This window comes from Trachemys scripta, chromosome 13, assembly GCF_013100865.1.
Source record: "Trachemys scripta elegans isolate TJP31775 chromosome 13, CAS_Tse_1.0, whole genome shotgun sequence".
NCBI classification, from domain to species: Eukaryota; Metazoa; Chordata; order Testudines; family Emydidae; genus Trachemys; species Trachemys scripta.
This window is the reverse complement of record NC_048310.1, coordinates 13,233,241-13,258,532: the sequence shown is the minus strand read 5'-3', so window position 1 is coordinate 13,258,532 and position 25,292 is coordinate 13,233,241. Positions and strand designations below refer to the sequence as shown.

General features: G+C 41.3%; 1 long non-coding RNA gene across 5 annotated transcripts in view; it reads left to right on the top strand.

Annotated features, from left to right (window-relative positions):
* Window positions 1–25,292, top strand: part of LOC117886370 — an 85,580-nt gene that overhangs the window by 13,256 nt on the left and 47,032 nt on the right. Inside the window, exon 5 of one of the 5 annotated variants that reach the window (XR_004647947.1) lies at window positions 10,612–11,655. The exons of the other annotated variants lie outside the window; for them this stretch is intronic. This is a non-coding gene — a long non-coding RNA (uncharacterized LOC117886370). Of the gene's footprint in view, window positions 1–10,611; window positions 11,656–25,292 lie in introns of those variants that run through there. 5 annotated transcript variants of the gene reach the window in all.

Sequence of the window (25,292 nt, the reverse complement as noted above, 5' to 3'; positions counted from 1 at the left end):
GGTCGAATATGCAGATATCTTATTTGCACATGAAGATGTAGTTAATGTGCATGGAGATTAGGTGCACAAGTAATCATGTACACACATTTGCTTTGAAAATTAGGTCATTAGTGAATAATCCATGGGAGTTTATCTGAAGAGAAGTGAGAGTTGCTACTACCTTTGTAGTCTTCCTTTCTTTCCCCTAGAAAATACTGATGCCCTCACTCCCCTAACTTTGCTACCTGCCATCAGCCATAATTATTATTTTCATTAGTTGTACTGTGATATAGTTTAGTGGATCCAGTCATAGATTAGGACTCCACTGTGCTAGGTGCTGTACAGACACAAAACAAAAAGATGATCCCTCCCCTGAAGAGCTTACAATCTACATTTAAGACAAGAGACAACAGATACAACAAACAGACAGGGAGTGCAAGGGAACAGGGAGGCACTAATTCCCTGTGATGTGATCTTGTCAGCACTGACATGGTAAACAGGACTGAGGTGAGTCATCAGGATGTGGATGGGAGACCACGCAGGATGAGGAGCTGATGATTCAGTAGGTGGCGATCATGCCTTTGAATCATCAATATTGAACGAATGCCCTAGCATGGTGCTGGGGCCACTGAGTTGCTGAAGCAGCCAATTTTGGGATTAAATGTAAAACCAAGGCTCTGATTTCTTGGGATCAAAGAATGGCATGACACTTTTTTTTTTTTTTTTGGCAAGAGTAAGGATATTCTCAGTATTCCTGCCAGATCCCAATTTGGATAATGGCATTCAGCTTGCCTAAATTCCCCCTGCAGATTTCATTGGATATAATATTCTTTTATATTTTCTCTCCTAAAATGCACTGTTAGCAGTACCCGTGTTTCAAACCAGAGGTGGGCAATTTCGGTGGTGGATGTACACACACACAAAAAGCACACAAACACTTTGTATAGCAGCTTGGTTGGGGCAGCATGGATATTCAAAGGGAGTTGTTATAGGTCCCCAGGCCAGTGTAAGCCGCAAAGGTATTTGGTTTGGAGACTGGTATGTCTCCAGTCACATGGTACTATCAGTCCTATCAATGGTACTACTCTCTCTATGTCATAGAATCATAGAATCATAGAATATCAGAGTTGGAAGGGACCTCAGGAGGTCATCTAGTCCAACCCCCTGCTCAAAGCAGGACCAATTCCCAGCTAAATCATCCCAGCCAGGGCTTTGTCAAGCCGGGCCTTAAAAACCTCCAAGGAAGGAGACTCCACCACCTCCCTAGGTAACGCATTCCAGTGTTTCACCACCCTCCTAGTGAAATAGTTTTTCCTGATATCCAACCTGGACCTCCCCCACTGCAACTTGAGACCATTGCTCCTTGTTCTGTCATCTGCCACCACTGAGAACAGCCGAGCTCCATCCTCTTTGAAACCCCTCTTCAGGTAGTTGAAGGCTGCTATCAAATCCTCCCTCATTCTTCTCTTCTGGAGACTAAACAATCCCAGTTCCCTCAGCCTCTCCTCATAAGTCATGTGCTCCAGACCCCTAATCATTTTTGTTGCCCTCCGCTGGACTCTTTCCAATTTTTCCACATCCTTCTTGTAGTGTGGGGCCCAAAACTGGACACAGTATTCCAGATGAGGCCTCACCAATGTCGAATAAAGGGGAACGACAAGCATGCTTATATGTAAGATAAGATATGTAGGAAAGCCAACCTGGGACAATTATTAGCCTCTATAATGAATGCCCCAGTAGGAAGCCAAAATATTGTTTCTAAAAAAAACCTCAGTCTCATTTCTTGTGTGGTAAAGCAGAAATCTACTTTTGACCTTGTGCAACTGCCTTTCTGCGCTGAATTGCTGTGCCATGGTGCTTTGGGGTCAAGCTGTGCAGTGAGTGAATGATCAGAGATGGAAGAGGTGATGGAGGCCCCTTCTTTCCTATGTCAGGAGCAAATCTCTTCCCCCTTCATCATCTCTGCAAGCACAAAGCTGGAAAGTGCTGGAACTTGAACGTGTCTTTTCAGGAGATGTCAATGCAATCGGGTATAAGGGTGAACTTTTCTTTTTTCAGAGAGGGCTGCAGAAATTCTGGAGTCAGGGTCAGTACTGAGACCACTGTGCAGAAGGCAAAAGGGTTTTTAATAAAAACCAGCTTCAGTTGTGAATACTTAATACAGCACGCTGGTGGTAACAGGATGCTAAAGTTTTGATAGGGCTAATATTGGCTTTTATTTTTTTAAGAGGAAACTCCTCTCCCACTAACAGAAAAAGCACTTTTAATGCCAATATCAAAATAAAGTGCTCTTGGGACTTTTATATCATTTCAATATCAGGCTCGTGTTCAAAGAGCAAATATAAATGCTGTGTTCACAAATGTTTGATACTATAGCTGAATAGCTTTCTACAAGCTCTAACCATGCATTTTGTGCACTACATATGATATTGGGGTGAGGAGGGGGGAGGTTTTTGCTAATTTATTGACACCAGCTGAAATGTTTAAGAGCAGTCTTAACAGGGTCACAACATGGTGCATACATCAGGAGATTTTGCAAATAGCAGAATTTCTTTTTTTTCTGGCAGCATCAATAAATTTGTTTGATGCACTTTAAATGTTTTAATTAAAACATTATGTTAGCACATTTACTGTAAGTGATAAAAACACTTTGGAGGTGGTCTTAAAGCAATTGGTGGTTCTGAAATTGCTAGACTTGCACTAATAAATCAGATACAAAGTTCATAAATTGGAATGATTCTCTTTCAGTCCTGTGCCATTTCACAGATATTAAAGCTGCTTACTTTAATTCCTCAGTAATGTGGAATGTGTACAGCTGCTGATGTGACTTCTTCAGACTGATTGTTTAAGGTCATATAAACTCAGGCCTTTAGAGCACAGGATACAAATTCCCTCTTATTTTAATACTGTTTATAATTCAGTTCTCTTCCAATCCCTTAATCAGAAAAGAAATGTTTATTGTGTGCTATTGCTATAAAAATAAGAAGGAATGCTAATAAGTATTTGAAAATTTAGAGGAAAAAATACACTAAGACACAGCCACTGGTATTACCAGCCTGTTCTTTAAGCAGGCTTGTTCAATTTGTATTTTAATGTACAGCAGTTGCTTTATGCACACATTGCATGTGACCGTAAACAGCACAAATTATGGACCAAAGCTGGTATAAATTGGCCATTCCAATTGATCTCCAACAATTTACACCAGACAATAACCTGACCTATATCTAGTGGGTGAAATCCTGACCCGATTGAAGTCAGTGGCAGTTTTGCCATTGATTTCCATTGGGGCTAGAGTTTTACCCATTATGTTTTTAGCAACTTTATCCTTAAATGTAAGTCGAGAAAAATGTCTGCAAGTTTGATTTTCTTTTAATACCTGAATTCAAAACAGAAATAATAATAAAAACTTCAGAACAAATTATTACGATTGGTTTCTTTGCCTATGTCAGAAATCTTTACCGAATCAAATTAATACAGAATATAAATATTACAATTAGATTTCACCAAGCTGAGCAAATAATGAATCTCTCTTCCTCTGCTCGGAAAGTAGATTTTCTTAAGAAATCTCTGAGTCAGCATTTCCTGCAAGATGAGATTGCCCCCTCCCCCCCACACCAATATCAATAGCTGGAAAGTCAATGATTTCCCAGGATGTCATGGATAACCTGCAGTAGGAAAGGTAAAAGTTCACCCATTCCAATGTGTACATAACCTATTTCAGTCATTTGAAATAATATGTAACATGAAATTCCTTGGGTGGAGAAGATGACTAACATTTCATGTTTCCTAATTGCAAAAATTAATAGATGGAAAGGTTGTTCCAGAATATATGGGAAACTCAGTCCTACTGCAGATCTGATTCTGAAGCTGCACAAGTAACTTCATAAGTACTAATGCAGCTGGAGCAGCTGCATAGACCGTACTGGTGCTTGGATTGTAAGTTCTTTGGAGCAGGGACCATCTTTTTGTTTTGTGTTTGACAGCATTTAGTAAATGAGTTCCCTAGTCCAGGACTGGGACCATTGCAATACAAGTAATAAATAGTAATATGTGACAAGTTATTTTATGTTGTTGGAGGTCAGAAAAGCATCAAGCTAAAAATGACACCATCTTGTTCCATATGTCTTCGATTCGTATCTGTTCCCTTTCCTGAACAAACCACATTTTCACCACCAGAGTGGAGTGGATTTTCTTCTGCCTCACACATCAATAAAGCTGTCAGCTAAAATCTAATTGTGCGATGCTGTGAGAGGCAGGAAGAACACAAGATTTTCAGATTCTAGGCTGGGTAGACTTATAGGAGAATCATGTAGATACTGAAACCTCATTGGACTTCATTGCAGGTAAAGCAGGGCTGAATTTGGCCCATTACTTCTATCCTGTGTGCTCAAATTCAAAATGCATGTCTGCCTATACCACTATTCATTTTTGGAAATTTAGTTACAAAATGGGAGTCTATTCTAGGTTCTTAGGCAAATGGTTTTCAGGCCTTAAAATTGTCAGTGATATCACAACCATCTGTATTAACTTGTTGATTTGTACCACTCATCCAAGAAACGATTGTCCCAAATATTAATGGGGCAAATTCATTCTTTTACATTGACAGCAGAATTTGACCCATTATATTTTCGTGATTCATATTTTGTGGTGGCTGAAGTCTTTAATGAGCAAGAGAAAGTGGGAGACAGTCTAATTAATCTACAACGGACCTATTTTTGATCCCTATAATTGTTTAAAGCAGCCACAAACCAATTGTTGCTGCAAAACCAATTGTTGCTACACATTAGCAATGAGGCCTTCATTAAACTCTGACAAAACCATGCTAAGCATCAAAGTAGTTGTCAGTAGAAATGAATTCCGTTGGAGTAGCTTATGGCACCATTTTTGAAAGAGCAATACTTTTTAATATACTTCGCACAACTGAACAGACACAACATTGAAAGAAAGACAATAGATTGGGTCCCTCCTACTACCTGGGGTTCTCATCATCAGTGGAGAATTTTGCGTGAAATACCAATTTTATGCTGATATTTTAAAACCTGATAAACATTAATTTAGTATGGGCACTCAAAGGTATGATTCATAGTAAATTTGGTTTCTTATACAGTATGGATATTTTAATTAAAAAAAACCTGAGTTGTATTTCAATATTGAAGGAGCTGTTCTTAAACAATTTTAGGCTTCATTTACAAAAGGATACCTATTCAGTACAGCGCTTAAACATGTGCTTGACCTAAAGGGCACACTTAAGTCCCATTGAAAACAATGGGGTAAACACATGCTTGCCGTTAAGCATGTGTTTATGTGTAGTCCTGCCGAAGAGCAAGAAAGGTGATTGTCAGTTCTTCTTCAAGCAGAGACCATTTTTACCATGCTCACACTAGCTTTTTCATTATTAATCCTGATTTTAATTTTGATAAATTGTATACTCCTGATGTTGGTGTAGAAAAGTTATCAAGCTGGATAAAACTGGGCTCAAAAACTATAAATCTGTCTGGCCAAATTCCTTTGTTGCACCACTGCCCTGACTTCAAATGAGTTACACCGGGGATGATGTTGGCCCATTAAGTTTATTTTCAGTTATAGCATCAGATAACATGCAGTAGTTTAGACCTAGTTTAATTTTTGTCATGTGCTACACACACAACAAATTTTAAAAATGCACATATCTTATATAAAATAGAGCAGGTCAGTCCTTAAAGTAGATTTAAAGTGGTGATATTCCATAATATAGTTTGTGACAAGGCCATTTCACCATTCACTAAAATGGGATGTAGTGTCATCACAGAGTTCTTAACACCATGTCAGTACAAGTCTATGGAGAAGACATCAAGATGTCAAAATATTTTGAAAGGGGGAAAAAGTGCCAACGCAGGGCTTCAGAGATAGTGCTATGAGGTGGGGATGAAACAACAAGAAGTGATATCTATCACCATACAACATTGCCAAATAAAGCCGTATACAATCCAGTGCTGTAATTAAAAGAAATAAGAAATTAAAAGTGGCAACAAAATAATGTAATGTTTTGAACATAAACCCAAAGAGTAAGGAAACTTCAGACTTAAACAGTTCTGCTATGCTTAAGCACTGAAGCCATTATCAGAGGTCCCGTAGTAGTGAGATACCAGTGGGAAAACATTTAATTCATGAGTATGAGCTAAGTAAATGGACAGGTATAAGAGCCAAGTGATATACCTATTGCTGCTCTATTATATATGCAATGTTACTCCTCTCTCCCCCCCGCCCCAGCGAAGAACATTAGAAGGTTTCCTGTTGCTCTCTAATCAGTACAATCTACAGTGCCACATAGAAGAATGTGTAACGTCTTTCTGCAGCGCAGAGTAACACAGGACAGTGGGAGGGGACCTCATAAAGTTGTGGGGACTTCCGGGAGAGGACCACATGTGCTTCAGCATCCGTGCACAACAGAGCTCAAGATGCTGGGACAGCTGTGCCCCAAATTTCCTGGTGTTTGTGTCAAGCTCAGTCTCACAGTGACAATAATTTGAATGAAGTGAGTCTCTCTCGCTCTCTCTAAATTACTTTGGATGAACCCTCCAGGAGTACACATGTCCAGACTGAGTTACTCCCTAATCTTAACGCAGCGGCGCTCATCTTCCCTCACTTGAACCCCTCCATACTGTTCAGTTGCCTCACGCGTCAAATCATCGCTAAAATTAGGCCCTGATCCTGCAAATGAATTTATGTGCATGTGCCCCTGCACCATCTGCAGCTCCGCTGACTGGAATGGGATAAGGCTTACTCTCGCTCCCCATGCAGCCCTGGGGTCGTAGATTGTAAACTCTTTGCTGAAGAGACCTTGGGTAAAATTTTCAAAAGCACCAAATTCATTTAGGAGCCTAAGTCTCATTTTAAAAAGTGACTTAGAGCCAGATTTTTAAAGGTATTTGGGTACCTAAATACGCAGATAGGCACAGAGTGGGATTTTCAAAAATGCCTAGGACCCAAGGCATTTAAGCACCTAACTCCCACTAGGAACCTATCTTCATCTGTAAGTACCTAAATACCTTTAAAATCTGGCCCTGAATGCCTAAATCACCTTTGAAAATGGGATGTAGGCTCCTAAGTCAGTTAGAAGTTTTTGAAAATTATATTCTATGCCTTTCTATTTGTCCCAGTAAGTGTCTAGCACACTATTTGGTGATGCAAAACTATAAAATAATATGACTACAAGTCTTTTTGAATTCAAATCATCAGTGCAAAATACAAAACAAAATGAGGGTTCTGCACAGCACAGTAGATGAAAGATGGGGTTGCCCTGACCTTGTTTTTTTCTTTTTCTTTCAGTAGTTCCTAGTAAACTCTTTTTTTTTTTTTTTTTTTTTAGTGGTTGCACTCCCATCATCACCACAAGCGAGGTCAGTGAACATGGCCTTACATGACAGCATTTGCCTTTTGATGCTGTTACAAACAAGTTGGCACTAATTCCACCACTGGGGTAATTCCACTAAAGCCAATAGAATTACACCAGGGAGAAATTTGGCCCTGTCTATTTGCATAAATAGTTAACTCTTCTCCGCTTGAAGAAGTGATTATTGAAAAGTTTGTCTCCACATACAAATGCAAATGACAGCCGAAGAACACGTTAATGTTCATCTTTCAAACTAAGTACGTAGACAAATGCTAGTCATTAGAAACATTTCCGTGCATTTATATTAGGCTGTCCTCTAAAAGACTTTTCAGACAAATATGTCATCAAGATATTCAAAACCATGTAATCTTATCCAAAGTTTCATCTATCAACAGTACAGTTTTCATCTCTCGCAGCTGTGTGTCAGGCAGATTAGCCAGCTGATAGCAAATTGTGGGGGGGGGAGGGGGTGACGGGAAAGAAGGGCTCTGTCATCCTCCTAACAAGAAATACTGCTGGGGAGAAGAGATTGGTGTAGTGTTGGTTTTTTAAAAGCTTCCAAAGAGCCCTTCACAAAAGCAGGGACATGGAAGATTTGCAAAGGGATAATGAGTGTTTGGTGCCTCACTGCCCTTTGAAAAATCTCCCGCCTGTAGACTGTGGCATGTTCTTAAAAACAACATACTGATTACAATTGTATATCCGGTGACTGTGGCATATCATCTCCCTCCAACCTCAAAATGACTCAGATTAGCCCACCAGACCTCTTCTGCATTCAGAGATCTAAAAGGAACCAGATTATTCCCAAATTGGAATATTCTGAACTCCAGCTACATCCCACAAAGGGCAAATCCTTCCTCGAAGGGCAAATCCTCAGACATATTTCCTGTGAGGGGCAAGTGTATTGCCAGCAGGATCACTTTAAAAGAAAAGTTTACCTCACCACTTTTCATCAAGCAAATGTTGCTCTTTCAAAGGAAGAGATGAGTGGTGACATATAAGGGCTTCTGATAAAGATACAAAGAGATGGGACTAAAATATACAGTAAAGTGTTGTGAAATGATTCTCCAATTTAGGATTCAATATGCTGCAGTTGTTGTATATGAGACAATGCCAATGAATCCATGCATATAAATCCGTGCATAATCTCTTCGTTTATTCATTTTTAAGTAGATTCTTTCAAGTGAATTTTAGCATTGGTGAAAAATATTGGCTTGACAGCACTGGCATATGAGACCAATATTTTCAAACAAGGGTGGACTTTCAAAGGCATGCATGATAGGCAGGGGGAAATGCCAAGGTGTTAGATACCTAGCTGCCACCTGTGTCTTTGACAGTCTCTGCCTGGGTGCTTAAAGTTAGGCTCCTAAATCCACTTTAGGAAGTGGTCTGATTTTCAGTGTTACAGAGCCGCCCCACCTCTCACTGAAACCAACGGCAGCTGAGAGTGCTCAGCATCTCTGAAAATCAGGCCATTTCTAATTAGGAGCCTATCTTTAGTCGCTTGGGTTTACCTTTTTTGGTCTGAAAGCCTCTCTCCACAGAACAGATAACTGCACAAGCCGTTGGACTGCCCAGCCAATTGGCCTCAACCCTGTTCTGCCGGTTCTGTTCCCTAGGCAAAATGTTGATTTGGACCCCATTTAATGCCCATTTAATCCTCCATGGCTCTGTTGTGATGGCAACAAAGGTATCATGGTGAATTCTGGGATGAGGACACCTGTCCAACATGGTTTCATTCTAGGTAGCCATCAGGGGATGACAACTCCTTGTCATTACCATCGTGGGTTAGATTTGTACCAGTTGCTGTAGGAAGTAAAAAAGTTTGCTATCTTGTCAGCAGTCCCACCTGAGCTGATCCATTTCCCCCATTTCATACCACATAAATCCTTCTTACAAGAGCCCAATGATTGGGTACAACGTGTAAGTTACATTGCAAACTACATAGAATTTGTGTACCAAATGATGTATTTACCTGGATAATTTAAATAATAGGCCCTTGTATAAGCCTGTTTGCATACTTAAGCAGTCCTAAATGATTGGATTGACTCCCTCCCCTAAACCCTCCATGTATGGAATGGGGGTGCAATGCAGTGATTTCCCAGGACAGCTTTCTGTGAATAGAGGGAGGCAGGCAGGCCCAAGCCGATATTACACTTCCATGGCTCCTCTACATCCACAGCAGGAAGTCCACCTGCTAAGGCGGTGGGGTGAGGATGCAAAGCTGACATGTAGAGATACACGACTGCCATGCAGAAGGTCCTGGCTACTGGGGGATCTGCAGGGATTCTGAGCTGGCCCCTGGCCCGTTCCCCAGTAGGGAAAATCCAATTCAAGAGGAAACTCTCTGGCATTCCCTCATACCGCCATAGGTTGCCCTGCAGGGGAGAGCAATGGTGTTCTATGTGTTTCCCTAAAGACAGTGGAACAGCTTTGAGAGAGTCTGACAGCCATCTATGGAAAGATTTTTTCTTTTCGTGTTCCTTTTTAAATGCAACCAAATACCACAAAGGGCCATATATGGTATTGCACTTAGTCTGCATGCACATGTCCTGACACTGGACCGCAGTTTGTAAGGGACATCATCAAAATCTGTGAAGCTCACAGCCAGGGCTAATATTTCCTCTTTCACTCATATCGTCAGGCCTTTTTCTCACAATGGCTGGAGTCAAGGACGTGGTGTCTGTCTTATCTTTGAATTTCCTGGTTTTTGTCAGTGAGAGTGTCACAATGGCAATGTTATTAGCTCAGCTGTGCGGATAGCGACACAAAGATTTTGCTAGTGCTCTCTGAGGCTTATTAGAAAAGGCTGCTTATACAATGTGATGTGATTGCTTGTACACCTTTCCCTGTGTTCTTCCTTTCCCTTTGATGATGTTATGATGAAGCTGCTTTCATAGGATCAGGGATCACAATAGACTCTCTTGCAGTGAAGACATTTGCTCCCCTCCCCCCTCTCCGTGACAGTTTCACTATATAAGCAGGGCTGCGCTGCCAGTGGAATTGCAATTTGCACATTGTGAGTGTAATCAAAACAAATTTCATTCTAAGTCCTTACAGACGGAGTTTTACTGCATAGGAGTTCACTGCTGGTCAGTTGCATCTATAGCTCAGATCAAAACCCAGGTCCTGTCTGTAATCAGAGAGTGCTGTAAATTGAGCGTCCCATACTATACAAGCCAAGCTGCAGAGAGATAATGCAAGTTCAATAGCTTCTTAGGCAGATCGAGCTCTTGATAACTGTGAATTGTCTGCTTCAGGGCATTCCAGTGTTGCCAACAGGGAATCATCCACTCTTTCTCACTCTGCAAAGCTCACTCTGTTGCTGTAATGATAGAAGCTGTGGCCTGGAAAAGCTCCACACTGACTCAAAGGGGAATCAAGGCTGTCAGGCTGGGTGGTTGAGGCTTAGAGAGGTTGTCCCTACAATATGGAGAACCTTCTTCCAGAAGGTGCCTCAGACCAACAGCGGCCACCTGAAGACTTGAAGGAAATTGGACACTTCCAGATGGTGCGGCCCAGCGAGGGGAAGAAATGGAAGCTGTGGGGAAACATAAAATTGATTTCTCCAAAGACTTACCATGAGGAGGAAAGAAAGAGTTTCTGCCACATGAGAGTCTGACAAGAAAGCCATTTGCCACTGAAATCTTAAAAAATGTATTTAACATTATTAACACAACAAGTTTTAATGTCTACTTCTCTAAACTGCTTGTGGGTTATTTCCTTTTCACCCACTAACCCACCCACTAATTTCCACAAAAAGACACAGGTCCGGCTTTTGTTACCAGAATTAGTTATTTTACTACCAGACAAAGATAAGCCAGAGTGGTTATCAAGAAAAATAAGGGGAAAAAAAGAATCTGGAAATCTTCGGCATTGTATTAAAACAACAGTTTTTAGGGTGTTTGATTTACTATTCAACTGCGCACAGCTGCTGCTTGAGAAATAGGAAACATGCCAAGGGAAAGAGATGGGGAAAAAAAACAGAAGGGCGGGGGGGAAAAGGTTGTTTGCAGAATGAACTAGTTAACTCAACTTGAAAATTATTATTACTAACCCCCGATGGCAAGCTGATGATGGATACTTCAAGTGGCTCACTGCTCACCCCTCACCCACTGCAGTGACACAGATCCTTTGATTTCACTTATGTAACTTCATTAAAAAGATTTAGGCTTATCTGTCACCATCTCCTTGATTATTTTTAATAAGCTACCTGACAATCGTTGCTTTCATTTCTTCCTCTGCATTGCCCCAAGACAGCCACAAATTGACATCATGCTACCTGTTGGTTATTAAAAAGCCACCAATTTACTCAAATCCTCCAAACCCTCAAAAGACAAAACAAAACAAAGAACTATAGAGTCTGCTGTTACCATACAAAGTGGTGATCAAGCCCAGGTCCTTTACAAGCCTAAACCACTTTCTCAAGTAGGAATAAGCCATATGAGGTAGAAAGAACAACCCATGTGTTCCCACTGGAAATGTGGCCTTTTTATCTTTCAGCCTGTATTCATTAGTGGAAATTGCTAGTGGGCCAAGACCTCCTATCCTAAAGCAATCATTTATGGTTGAGTTATAAACTCCTGAAAGCAAAGTCTTATCTTGCAAATGCTAACAGACCCCTAGCTATGGGGTTGCTAGTAGGCTTGGCCCAACTCTATTACTAAAAAGATGAATGAAAGATTGGTTCCTAGAATCTTTTCAGATATAACCTGAGAAAAAAAGAGAGAAATGTCCATGGGCCTCTAATAGATTGCTCTCTGAATACCACCGTTTGCATCTACCACGTTGTAAAAAGATTTCCTATTGTGTGATTATTCCAGAAGGCCATGGTATAGAATATTAGGCTTGAGAAATCATTTATTGGGCTCTTATCTTGCATACCTAATTGAGATGTGTGTGTGTGTGTGTGTTGGGGGGGGGGCACTGCATTTAAACTATAACTTGCAGACTAATTAAAGACAACGACTTAATGCTTACATAGGGATTCCTGGTGATCTCATGATGACCTGCCTGCATTGTAAAGGGTAGATTAAAACTGACTGAATTATACCTTGTCTTTATTTTCCTAGTGATGTATGATTTCTCGGAGTAATCTTGCTTTATCCCCAAACCTATAAACCTTTGTTATTCAGGATGAAATAACCTACAGATGCCTCTTAGACCTTTTCACCTGGCTCCATGAAGGTCCTGTTTGTTAGAAGCCTTAAAGTTTATTTTTTCCTGTTGTACCTTTTCCCCAAATTGTCTTCAACTACCTGACTAGTAGGACACCATCACCTTTCTAGAGGGAAAAGTGCAAATTAAGCAAATCATGTAGTGTTCAGTTCATTTTTTTTGGCATATAATATGTCTTCTAACTGAAAATTCTAATTATTGTTTCCCAAGATGCATGTAATACAGAAGGTTATTTTATAAAATAATAGGCAACCAAATCTAGAATTACAAAATAAAAGCTAAAGTGGTGAGAGAAGGTAGAAAATATGTTTGCATGGTCCTCATGAACTAAAATGCCGTGTCTTCACATGGCATTGGAACGCTATGGGCAGACACTAAATAAAAATAGAGGGAGTTTATTTGACAGTGTTATGAGGAAACAAACTGGAAACAAACATTTAACACTCAAGCACTGGAATGCTGTAAAAATTTAATTAGATGGATACATTAGTCATCCTTGCATTAAGGGGTTCATATAGGACGTACAAAAAGGCGTGCTACGGTATTAAAGAAATGTTTAAATCCTTCCTGTAAATACCATTTCCCTCATTATTGGGAAATGTGCTTTCAGTGGGACCATTGACCATGTCTTCGTATTTACAAAATATGGTTAGCAGGCGATTAACAGCATTTATTGGAGGGGTTTCTTGAACCAGGCCAGGCTGCCCATTTTATATGGACGTTTCTGCAGCTGAGTTGCAGTCAAGTAGATGTGGCTGCTTGTTGGTTAGTATAGTTCATAATTACATGGTGTTTACAAGCAACCTGTTTCAGCAGTGCATGTATCCAACTGTATGCTGTGCAAAATGTTTGACTCAAAACACAACAGTACATGAAACCACAATTGGGTCAGTTTTCACCTACATTCATAAACTATCAGTGAACATTATGAACTCCTGAAGCACCCAAAGAAAAACTTATTGCAAATTATTGCTCTGCCTGGGTAGCCACACACATTTTCAGAGGGTTGTCCACAGTATGTTTTGTGTTGGAAAAGGTCACATGGTTCCATCAGAGTCTCCATTATCCTTTATTGGCTGAGCCTACATCAGGTGACCGGGAAGGTCAGCTCAGCAGCAGCTGTTTTCATTCAGAAAGAGATGCCCTTGCTGCTGCAACTGGAAAATTCCACAAACAAATATTTTCTCCTAGCTCCTGCCTCTGTGTGGCTGAATCTGGATGGCAGGTGACCAAGATATTATCAATTTCTGTAATACCCTAGCTGTTTGGAGTCATCTTATTTCTAACTTTTGTTTCAGTCTATGCATTTATAGGCCAAAGTTTATAAGGGAAAATTCATTTTTCTGTGATCAGACAAGAGCGTTGGTCCCATTTCTACATCTGGTGAACCAGCAAACCCATTTAATCTAAATCTTGCTGTGGGAAGAGCCCCGTGTATTTTGCCTCTTTGAAATACCACAAAATAAAATGAAAAAAGACATAAAAAAACAACACAAAACGAACAACTCACCCTGCAGCGATGGCTCCTGTCTTTCAGGGCTGGACCTAGCTGCCCTCTGTCAGCATTGTGACCTGGCGCATGGCGTAGGGTTACCATATTTCCTCATTAAAAAAAGAGGACACTCCATGGGCCCCCGGCCCCGCCCAACTCCGTCCCTTTCCCGCCCCAACTCCGTCCCAACTCCGCCTCCTCCCCTGAGCGCCCTGCATTCCCCTTCCTCCCTCCCTCCCAGCCACAAAACAGCTGCCCGAGCGCTACCGGCTTCACAGTTTGCCGGGCAGCCCCCAGACCTCCAGACCCTGCCCCCAGCCTGGCGCTTCCCCAGAGCAGCTGGAGCCCAGGAGGGGAAGCGCCCGGCCAGGGGCGCAGGGTCTAGAGGCTGCCCAGCAAACCGTGAAGCTGGTAGTGCTCGGGCAGCTCGGCTCTTCAGCTACACAGAGCTGAGGTGTCTGGGGGGAGCAGCAGCAGCCGCCGCGGGGGAATCTTCCTGCAGCTCACAGCCTGCGGGAGCCGCAAGGTAAGCAGGGGACTGGGGCAGGGATACCGGCAAAGCTATTTACCCGGACATGTTCGGCTTTTTGGCAATTCCCCCCGGACGGGGATTTGAGGACCAAAAAGCCGGACATGTCCGGGAAAAAACAGACGTATGGTAACCCTACCTAACTGCCCCCCAGGACTCTACCCCCTACCTAAGCCTCCCTGCTCCTTGTCCCCTGACTGCCCCCTCCTGAGACCTTCCCCCCATCCTAACTGGCCTCCTAGGACCCTATCCCCTACCTGTCCCCTGACTGCTCCCTCCTGAGACCCTCCCCCCATCCTAACTGGCCCCCTAGGACCCTACCCCCTACCTGTACCCTGACTGCCCAAAACCTTACATCCCCAATCCCAGACAACCCCCCCCGAACTCCTGACCCATCCAACCCTCCCCCTGCTCCCTGTCTCTTGACTGTCCCCTCCAGAACCTCCCTGCCCCTTCTCTGACCCCCTGACCCCTTCAGAACAGTGTGTCAGGCTCCACGTGCAGCCCGACACGCTGCCACGCTCCCCCACGGAGCGCATAGCCCGGTTCCCGCCCTCGCAAAGTGCTGTGGAGCGGCGCGCCGGGCAGGGGGAGGAGTTCCAGACTGCCGGAGGCCCGTTGCGAACGGCCGGCCAGCGGCGAATGCAGGGAGGGGAGGGAGGGAGTGATCTCAGCTGCAGGGGAGAGGAGGGGGAAATGGAGGAGGGGCTCTCTCTGGCTGCCGGAGCCCATGCAAGTGGCACCATCCGGCCGGCTGCCCTGTCAGCTGCGTGCGCTCTGCATGGGGGGGGGGATGTCCGGACATTTACAAACCCCTCCGGATGCTATTTTTAACTGAGAAAAGCCGGACATGTCCGGGGGAATCCGGACAAATGGTAACCCTAGCATGGTGTCACAGCCCCACTCACTCAAATGTGGCCCAGCTGCCATCCCAGGGTGGCTGGGTGAAACCTGAGCAGCACTGATCCCCATGGACCAGGTCACAACACCCATAGCTCTGCAACCCTTCCCCCAGGGTCTCCCACCCCCTGAGGACAGTAACCAATTCCCTCTCCCGCCCCTGTGGGCAGCCCCAAGCGGGGAAGCAGAATATATAATGGGGGATGTAGGAGGGGCCCCTGGGACTAATGGGCGGTGTTGAGGCTCAATGCGGGAGAGGGAATATTTAAGGTGGGGAGGGAAGGGGTTTTGGAGCTAATGGCGGCTTGGAGGTGTAAAGTTCAATGGGAGAGGGGAAATATATACGGGGGGATGGGGATGCTTGGGGAGGGATCCCTAGGGATATAGAGGGGGCATCTGGGGTCTGGGGTGTTCTATGGGGTTTGTGTCACTGAGTGGGGACGGAGCAGTGGGGTTTATTTGCTGGCTGCAGTACTGGACACATTTCAGAGGGGAACCCTAAGGAGCTGTATTTTAAAGTGGCTAACTAAGCTGGGGGAGGGGAGTGTCTCAAGGCCTGGAATAATGAATGATGCAATATAGCTAAACAGGACTTAATACACTGTTTTTATTTGTTTGTAGGCATTTGAGGTATTTTATTAATGTAAATATAATAAAAAGAAATAAAACAAAATGTTTAAGGGATAAATTTCCCCCCCAAAATAAAATTCAAAGTTATAACAAAGAAAATGAATTTCACAGGGCTCTACCTATGGGTTCGACCCTGGGGAAAAACAGGTTAATCTGCCCAATCCAAAGCCCACTGAAACCAATGTGAATCACTGGAGCAGACCCTTGAGCCTGATCTCTTTTTGAACTTCTGGGCCAGCAAACCAGTTACAAAATAAATAATTTGCAACCCCATTTCCAGCCAAACGTGGAAGGATCTATTCAGTTCTAATATCTCTGTTACACTTACACAACACTATGTTCTTTGGGCTCCTTCTACCTCACAGAACTGCTATGGCTTCGCTCAGAAGAATCTGAAGGATTCGCAGTGGGTTCTTTTCAGAGCACTATGCAAGGAAGGAGTTCAGATGACTTTCCCAATCTTTTTCTTAACTTGATTGCTATTAATTCTTTAACTGGGTTATTGTAGCACCTAGAAGCCCAAGTCTTGGACCAGGACCCCATTATGCTAGATACTATATGGCCACAGAACAAAAAGACAGTCCCTGCCCCAAAGAGCTCCCTTTTTATGGCAAATATGAGAGCATTTCAATTTAAGTCTCTTTAAACAAAGCACATTTAGCAGTAAATAAACTAGGTAATATTTGAATACAAATATTTCATATATTTTTATTTTAAATAAAATTTCAGAGGCACGTGAATGTAAAAGTAGTTGTACAGATAGGCTATAGGGTAGGAAAAGAACGAAATACATAATATTATTGAATCATGCATCAATGAATATTTTGCCTCTGTCAGTGTCTTCTGATGAAGTCATTGCATTTGTTCGTGACTGTACATGAAATAGGAAGATCAATTCATTTTCCAGACTCCAACAGATTTGCACAAAGTCCATTAGTGTCTGTAACCATCTACAAGCATGTAAATGAGGAAGGCTCATAACTTTTGAGAAAGTGAATTCTGACATTAGAAAATTACATATGTGAATACTGTATCATTTCTCTTCATACATCAACACCCTGTCATTTGTCTGTATATCTCACTTCCTTTTGCAAACTATTCCAGATTAGAATCGGCATCACTTTTAGTGGAATGAGTCATATAGGAAGACAAACAAAAAGTCTATCAGTGAACTGGGACTGCACGTAATCCAATGCAGAGCACCTTCTGCTTTTACTTGGAACATTCACATACATCAGAAATTCTCATTCAGATTGGCTAGTCACCTTAGCTTTTAGCATCTTTGAATTGACACGGTCTGGCCAGAACTTTGTGGGCAATCCCCACAAATAGGAAACAATTACATGATGAAATCAGGAGGAAAATGTGCCCAAAGCCTAAGTCTACATCGGGATTTTTTCTTTGATCCCAAATTTTAAAATCAAAACCTCACCCCTAAACTTGCTCTTTATCTTCATGTGGGACATCTTATATCAGAAAGTCAACTAACCCAATGGAATTGCTATGTAGTTAGTTAATAAAAATAGTAAACCTCCAAATAAAGTTAACAGAAATTGTAAATCTCCAAATAATCATACAAACTGGAGATACCTAAAAATCTTTGGGTGGCTAGCAAAGCTAATGTGACATGGAAAGGCTTTGTTTGCATCCTGAATGTTTGAACTGCTTTGGATTGCCAATAATGTCACGTTTAGAAAATGTGGCCTACAATAAGTCTAGTTATAGTTTGCATACACTTATGAAACATTTTATACAAAATTATGCTTCTGGAAGGAGGAACAGGGATCTGTGAATATCTACCTTTTCACAGCAATGTGGTTTTGGGATTTGGAGACATTTTATCATGGATCAGTTGTTACATATCTGCTGGTAGGTGGATCTAATATACTTTGTATGGTTCTAGGCACCTCAAAACCAGAAACACCCCAGCAAATTTGAGGGAAGGTAAAAAAGAAAAGAAAATGGTTAAGTGTCTAGATGGATGCATAAACTGTTTATGCATACATATGCATAAACTGTCCAAATGACAAACTAAGGTTAGGGTTAGAACTGCATGCAAATATACACAAGAGGGAGAGGCATTGTTCAGAGTCATCCAAGAAATTGTAACTAAGAATATTAGGATAAAATTAATCTAAGGAATATTTTAGTGGAACATCAGGAACATTTCCTAGTAGTAAGGAAGAATACTTCGTTGAATATTCTCCAAAGGGAAGTGATGGAAATGCCATTACATGGATCATTTAAAACTGGACCCGACAAAGCACCCAGCAATATGTTGCTGTAAACAATACTATACTGGCAGAAGAATTGACAAAATGAGCTAATAGGTCTCTGACATCTCTAATTCTATGGCGCTGGCAAGCCAGTCCCACAAACGTGGTCAGTATCAGTTATCTCAAAGGGTACAATAGGCTGCGCCACTAGTAGGGACCATAATAAAGTTTAGAAAAGCATAATATAGTTGATCTTGTCATGGAGACAAGAAATCGAGTTCACACAGTGCACAACAAATATTAAACCATATCAGCATCAGCAACCAAGGATGTAGCAGAGTGGACCAGACAAGGTATAAGATACAAGCTTGTGCCATCATAAGGTTGGCAAGAACTTTGTAAAAATCATTCAGTTATTGTTTAGTTAACAGAGAAATTTGATTCAGTATTTTAAATTAAGGATGCAAAGCACTGTAAAGGCTTGGAATAAGAACACTGCAATCACACTTGCAGAGTAATGCTGCAATTTTTTGTTAGCAAAGCTTTCAACTCATCCATGACTGGCCAATGCACATGGTCTTATGCAGTTCCTCTTTCCCAAGAATCATGCACGCAACAGTGCAGTTGTAAGAATGATAAAATGCAAGCTTGGAACCAAAATACAGTACTGCAAACCTATAGGTATAGGATAAATTTTTCAGATGTGCGTAAGTGACTTAGGAGCCTAAGTCCCATTTTCAAAAGTCAAATAGGTGCTTTTGAAAATTATACCCAAGTCTTTAATTTCTTATCTTAGGCAATCATGGCCATACAGTAGACAGAAAGATGATGGGTAACATTTTCATAAGTCAATGAGATTCATGTTCCTAAGTCACTTCTGCCCTCAAAGTTATTTAGGCATCTAACTCCCATTGAAATCGTTGATCACATTTATGTGGGCCTGAGACACTTCTGAAAATTCTTCTCAATGTCTATAGGCACCCATAAAGCACCTTTGCACTTTGCTAAAAACTTATTGATGATTCTCACTCTGTATGATCACTCAAAAGTTTGAAATTGTGATAGTAACATTAGTTAAACCCATAGCCACCTTAAACATTAATGTAAAGGTCAAAAATAAATCATGACTGAACTGTAGCAGAAAGGAAAAAACATAAGCTAACACATTAGGCTAAAGTAGTTCCATCTAATTGGAATCCAGTTTCCAAATGAATTCTGGAAGAGCATAAAGTTGCACTTAGGGCCTCTCCGTGGAATTCAATAGCTGGCTTGGTTAATTACTTGAAAAGACAATGTTGAGAATGCTTCTTTCTTGGTGAGAATTGTCCAGTATTTGAGCTGGTGCATTCACCTCTCGTTGGAACAAACAGAAATTGTGTTTGCAAATAAGGATAAGTAGGGACTCTTACAGCATTCAGACTTTCCATAAAAAGGGAGTCATTGGACTGAGAAGGAGCATTAGCTGGCAGTATTACTAGAGCCATGTTTCAAAGCCAGATTTGAAGCCACGCTTGTTTAATGCAGAGACATTAATCACCAAAGCGAGAGTCTCATAAACAAAGTAATCCAAATCAGTAATCCAGAACCAGTCCTTCTCCCTTGCTGAGCGTTAATCAGAACACAACTTGGGAAAAGCAGGCCTGATCCTGAGCTGATGTAAATTGGCCCAGCTCTATTGGCTGAGGATCTAACCCATGCTCTTGTTGCTCTGCAGATGAATCTATTTCTACTGAAAGCTTAAAAGTAGGCAAAAATAAAAGTTGCCAAGGAGACAGAATAGAATAAGTAGCAGCAAAGGCAGAAGAATAAAATGTTATCTGTCCAGTTGCGGGAGCAGCGGAATAAATGGATATATTATAGGACTGTCACCCTAAAAAAGCCAATCAATGTTATCAAGACCAAGTCAATCGGTATCTGTTTGAATGATGAAAAATCTCTGGGTCCAAAGGGAAACATCCTTCAGTCTGTTGAAAAGAAGTGGGGAAGGGGCTGCTCTAACCACTTTTGCTAAGCATTCCTGATTTGTACCTGAACCTTTCCCATCAGGTGGCATTTATCACAGCTTCATATTTTCTGCTGCAGGAGCATCATTTCCCTATAAAAAGCCTGAGCCACTCTGGACAGCCAGTGTTGACTGCTACAGTCTCAATAAAATGAATAATTAAATATCTCCCATTCAGGCTTATTGTTTGAAAGATGAGAGAGAGAAAAAAAGCTACAAATAGGGATGCTGCTAATGCAGCTGATGTTGCTTATGAGGAAAACTGGACTGGAGCTGTGGAACAACTAGGGGTGGATTCCAATACTGCAATTACTGTGCTATATAAGCAACATTTCAGTGCCATATCTGTAAGTTTGTGGGAATCCATCTGAAATAGTTCCCTTCATTCCTCCCTGCATAAAATAGTTGTCTATTTCCAAGTCAATTTAATAGCCAAGTCTGCAAACAATCTCTCTCTCTCTTATTGCTGTTCTACCCTTGTCTCTCCTCCTTGGCATGTTGCCGGGATTTTTTCCCCCTAGCAGCAGCTGTGCACACTTGAATAGTAAATCAAACACCCTAAAAACTGTTGTTCTAAAATCTTTTCAGAGATTTCTCTCCTCTATTTCTGGTCTCTTTTCTCACTAATAATCATGGCAATTGGCAATTTTTTTCTTAGCTGGTACTAAACTAATTTTGTGTTGCAAACAACTCAGCTCGACATATCACAGCATCTAGCAATGGTAAGGACCCTTAAGTTCTTCATCTGCCTGCTGATGTCATCTATTGTGCATTTGCTAGTATTGTGTCCAGTCTAGCTTTCAATGTGCTCCAAGAAATGGGGCGTCCATCACTTCTCCTGGGAGACTATTTCACTAAGGGGAGTGATTTGATAATGGCCTAGATCCCCACCTGATGTAAATCAGCATTGCTGTATTAACTTCAGGGGTGCTTGATTGATTTACACCAGCTGAGGACCTGACCCAAAAGCCTTAAATGTCAATCACTTTACATTTTCAAGACTATTTTCACTCTAAAAAGACCTAGAGAGTTATTAAAAAAAGAAAGCTGGAAATGAAACCTCAGTATACCACAAAATTATGGCCATGTCTCTCAAAATGCAATGCATTGTTATTCCACTCCATTATAAATGTTCAATGATGACATACACCGCTGACCCATGAATCAGAGTGGACACATGTTTATTTTGGTTTTTATCTATAATGGTTTTCCGAAAGCTCAAAGTTGGGTAAGATGGACTTAGTGTCTGAAAAGTCAGTTTTCTGTCCATTTACCTAGCTGCTTGTTTGTTTCTGGATCTTGCAACTATTGAATGAAAATTAAACCTGTCACATTCACTCACACTGTCTGTTTTCAAAGTAGCCAATTCAGGCAAAAAATGTTGTTCTAATGTTGCCCCTTTTTGATTTTCATGAGACAAAAAGTCCATAGATATTGTCTTCCTTTAGTCAGTCTGTGAAAGTGATGTGATTGTGTTGTTTTGGCTGTGAAAGGACAATGTATTCTTTATTACAAAGAAAACCAGTTTGAAAACTAGGAAAAACTCTGATTCATCAGCATGACTCATACACACAGTATATAGCCTGTAATCCCCTTCAGCAAAGCTGTAAGACTAGAAACATGTACATACTTGTAAAGAGAACATATTTTCCCCAAAATGAATGCTCCTTATTAAGGGCCCTATCTTGCTCTCTTTGAAGTCAGTGAAAAAACTCTTATTGGCTTTAATGGGAGATGGATTGAGCTCAAAACACAGGAAGAAATTTTACTGCTGCTAAACAAAGATCCCCAAAAATGACTCAAATCACCATCATGATAATGTTATCATGGGAAGTTTTATTTCTAAGAAGCCTTTTCGAGGCTCTGGGAGGACACGTTACAATGGGTATAGTCTCATTATGACTAGGAAAGCTGGACCTTTCAGGAAAAGAAGATGAGTAAGTCTCACATTTTAAGAGAGGTTTTTGACAGGTCCTGAACCCCAGCTGGTGTTTTTAAAGGTGGTGCATTTTCAGCATATCCTAGAAACGCTATTAAAATAACAATTAGCTGTGAAAACATGCCCTTATTTGAAGGGATGAAGTTAAAATGTTAGGCTGATTGGGGCTAAAGAAACTTACATATTGAGGGACTGATTCCTAACTGTTACTCCATCTCCAGCTTTACACTGATATAGCTGATTTCAACAGAATGATACAAGCGTAAAACTGGAGTGACATAGTGCAGAATCAGACTCACAATGTTAGCCCTTTCCACAGAAAATATCTCTGCGGCTGCAGACAAGCGGGCCTTTGCATCCATATTAAACTTGAATTCTTTTCAATGGTGGAATAGATAGTGTAGCAACCTGCATGGAACTTGGAGGGAGGAGCACTGGTTGCAGGAGGGAAGAATTTGGAAACGGCACCAGGAAATCAGTCTGTGGGCATTTGGCTAAAATGGTCATGGCAGTTGCAGCATCTCTTTTAATAAAAGAAGAACAGGAGTACTTGTGGCACCTTAGAGACTAACAAATTTATTAGCGCATAAGCTTTCATGGACTACAGCCCACTTCTTCGGATGCATAGGGTTAGGGTTAGGGTTAGGCATCCGAAGAAGTGGGCTGTAGTCCATGAAAGCTTATGCTCTAATAAATTTGTTAGTCTCTAAGGTGCCACAAGTACTCCTGTTCTTCTTTTTGCGGATACAGACTAACACGGCTGCTACTCTGAAACCTGTCTTTTAATAAAGAGTCAGTTTAGTTTTACAAGCATGGATTCCTTTCCTGTTGTTACCCAGCATGTGGTACATGAAACAGACTGTACATCTCCCAATGTCCCATTTTCAGGATTTATGCCATGACTCTGATCAGGTAAGATGCTGACTCTCCTCCACTCCCATTGATTTCAGCTCTCTTCCAAATATGGGAGCAAAGGGATGAACGAGAGTTGAAGCTGCTCAGCCCCTCACAGGATCAGGCCTTTGTGGGGAATTGTATGTCCATAGCTCTGCACATAGAAATAAATGTATGTAGCAATTAAGGCCAAGATTTTAAAAAATGCGAGTTTAAAGTTAGATCCCTAAGTCTATATTTAGGCTCTTAAATGAGTGGCCTGGCTTTCAGAAGTGCCGAGTACCCAGCAGCTCCCACTGAAGCCGATGTGAACTCAACACTTTTGAAAATCAGGCAACGACATAGTAGTCTAGCTTTGGGCTTCTATTTTTGAAAATCTTGTCTGAGGCTCCCATCCTGCAAGGAGCTCAGCTCCTTCTGTGAGATGCTGAGTGTTCTCAACTCCCATAACATTCATTGGGAACTAACAGCAGTCAGCAACTTGCACGGAACAGTCACCAGCTAGTAGGATCTGGACCTATCCTCCTTTAAACCTAGTTGTGAGCCTTCTGATATCATTACATCACACTACAGTAGTGACCAGAGGCCCCAGTCAATATCAGGGCCCCATTTTGCAAGCTGCTCTAAAAACACTATGTTTTTATGAATATGAATATATGGTCCCCGCCCCAAAGAGGCTACAGTCATATGCCCCAGTCCTGTAATTGGACCTTTGCACTTGTGTAGATCTGATTGTAGGCTGAAGGCCTCAGTTTACCATCTACATTTTACAATTTTACCCCTTTACATGCATCAAAATGATCAGATGCATCATTAGTTTTCCAGGCACTATCATCTAAACATTGCTGAGTGGTTAATGACTGTATTTAGAGAGGATTTATTTCTGAATTTCTATTAGTAACTAACTGAAAGGGTGATTGTCTCCCCGTGTTCCACACTCTTTGATATGGAAATAACATTATTTAATGCTTGATATAACTGATGCCATTTTACTAATATCACGGCAGGTGCTGAAATGATGATTAATAGAACTAAAGAAGCAAGGGACACAACTTGCTTGTAGAATACACTGTGCCCTTCCCCCCTCCCTCCATGAGATACAAATTTCCAATTTCAGAGAGCTCCTGAGTTTTCAGTGCAAGTTTATATCTAGACTAAGTGATTGGACCTCTAACAGAAAACTTGCCAGCCAATCAGAAAGCTGTTTATCAATATAAAAAAGGCATAATACAAGAGACATCCATGGTGGGAACTGTCTTAGATTCATAAAACAAAGAGCTGAACTGCCCACTAAAAACTCAAACAAAAACTGTATGGAGAGTTTTGACTAGAGTTGGTCAGGAATTTTTCAATAAAACATTTTTCCATTGGAAAATACCAATTAGTTGAAACTGTTCACGGAAAAGGGGTTGGTGGATCTGACAAAATTTCCCATTTTGAATTAAAAAAAAAAAAGTTTAGAAATCATCCAGATGTCTTGTTTTGACATGAAATTCCATTTTTCATTTCAAAATTTAAGTTTATTTTACTATCAATTATGTTTTTTAAAAAGGGAAAAATCAAATCAAAATGTTTCAACCGACCGGCCCCTTTTTTTCAGTTCACAAATATTAAGGTTTCAAATCTTCATCCTGATTTGGGATGGGAAATTTTTTGAAATTGCAAAAATTATTGCAGGATAGGAATGCTGCTTCCCACCCATTTTTAGTCTTAACTTCTTTTCAACATTATTGATAGTCACCAACCCTGCACTTACTGGTGCCACTGGAACTCTGATGAAATACTGTGAGGAAGGTTCTGATGGTGTCTTGAGCTCAAAGTACCAGCAATCTCATGCGACAGCCTGCTCCTGTAGAGCACAAAGCAGCTATACCACAGCAGATAATCCAGCTCTATCAGTTATAGTTGCTGTGTTGAAAGTCTTCTCTCTGTCCTGAAGTATCTTAGAAATCCTTGTTTTAGTGTAAAATTCCTGGATGTAGAAACTTCAGATTTCCCCCCTGAGCACATCAATGGATAGATTGCTGTTATCTGGTACCTAACTCTAACTGCTCTCTCTAAATTGTAATTTAGTTACACAGTTCTCTCTCATAAATGCACAGTTCTCTCTCTTCTTCATACACCATTGACTGACCTGGCTTTGGTCAGCAAAAGTGATATA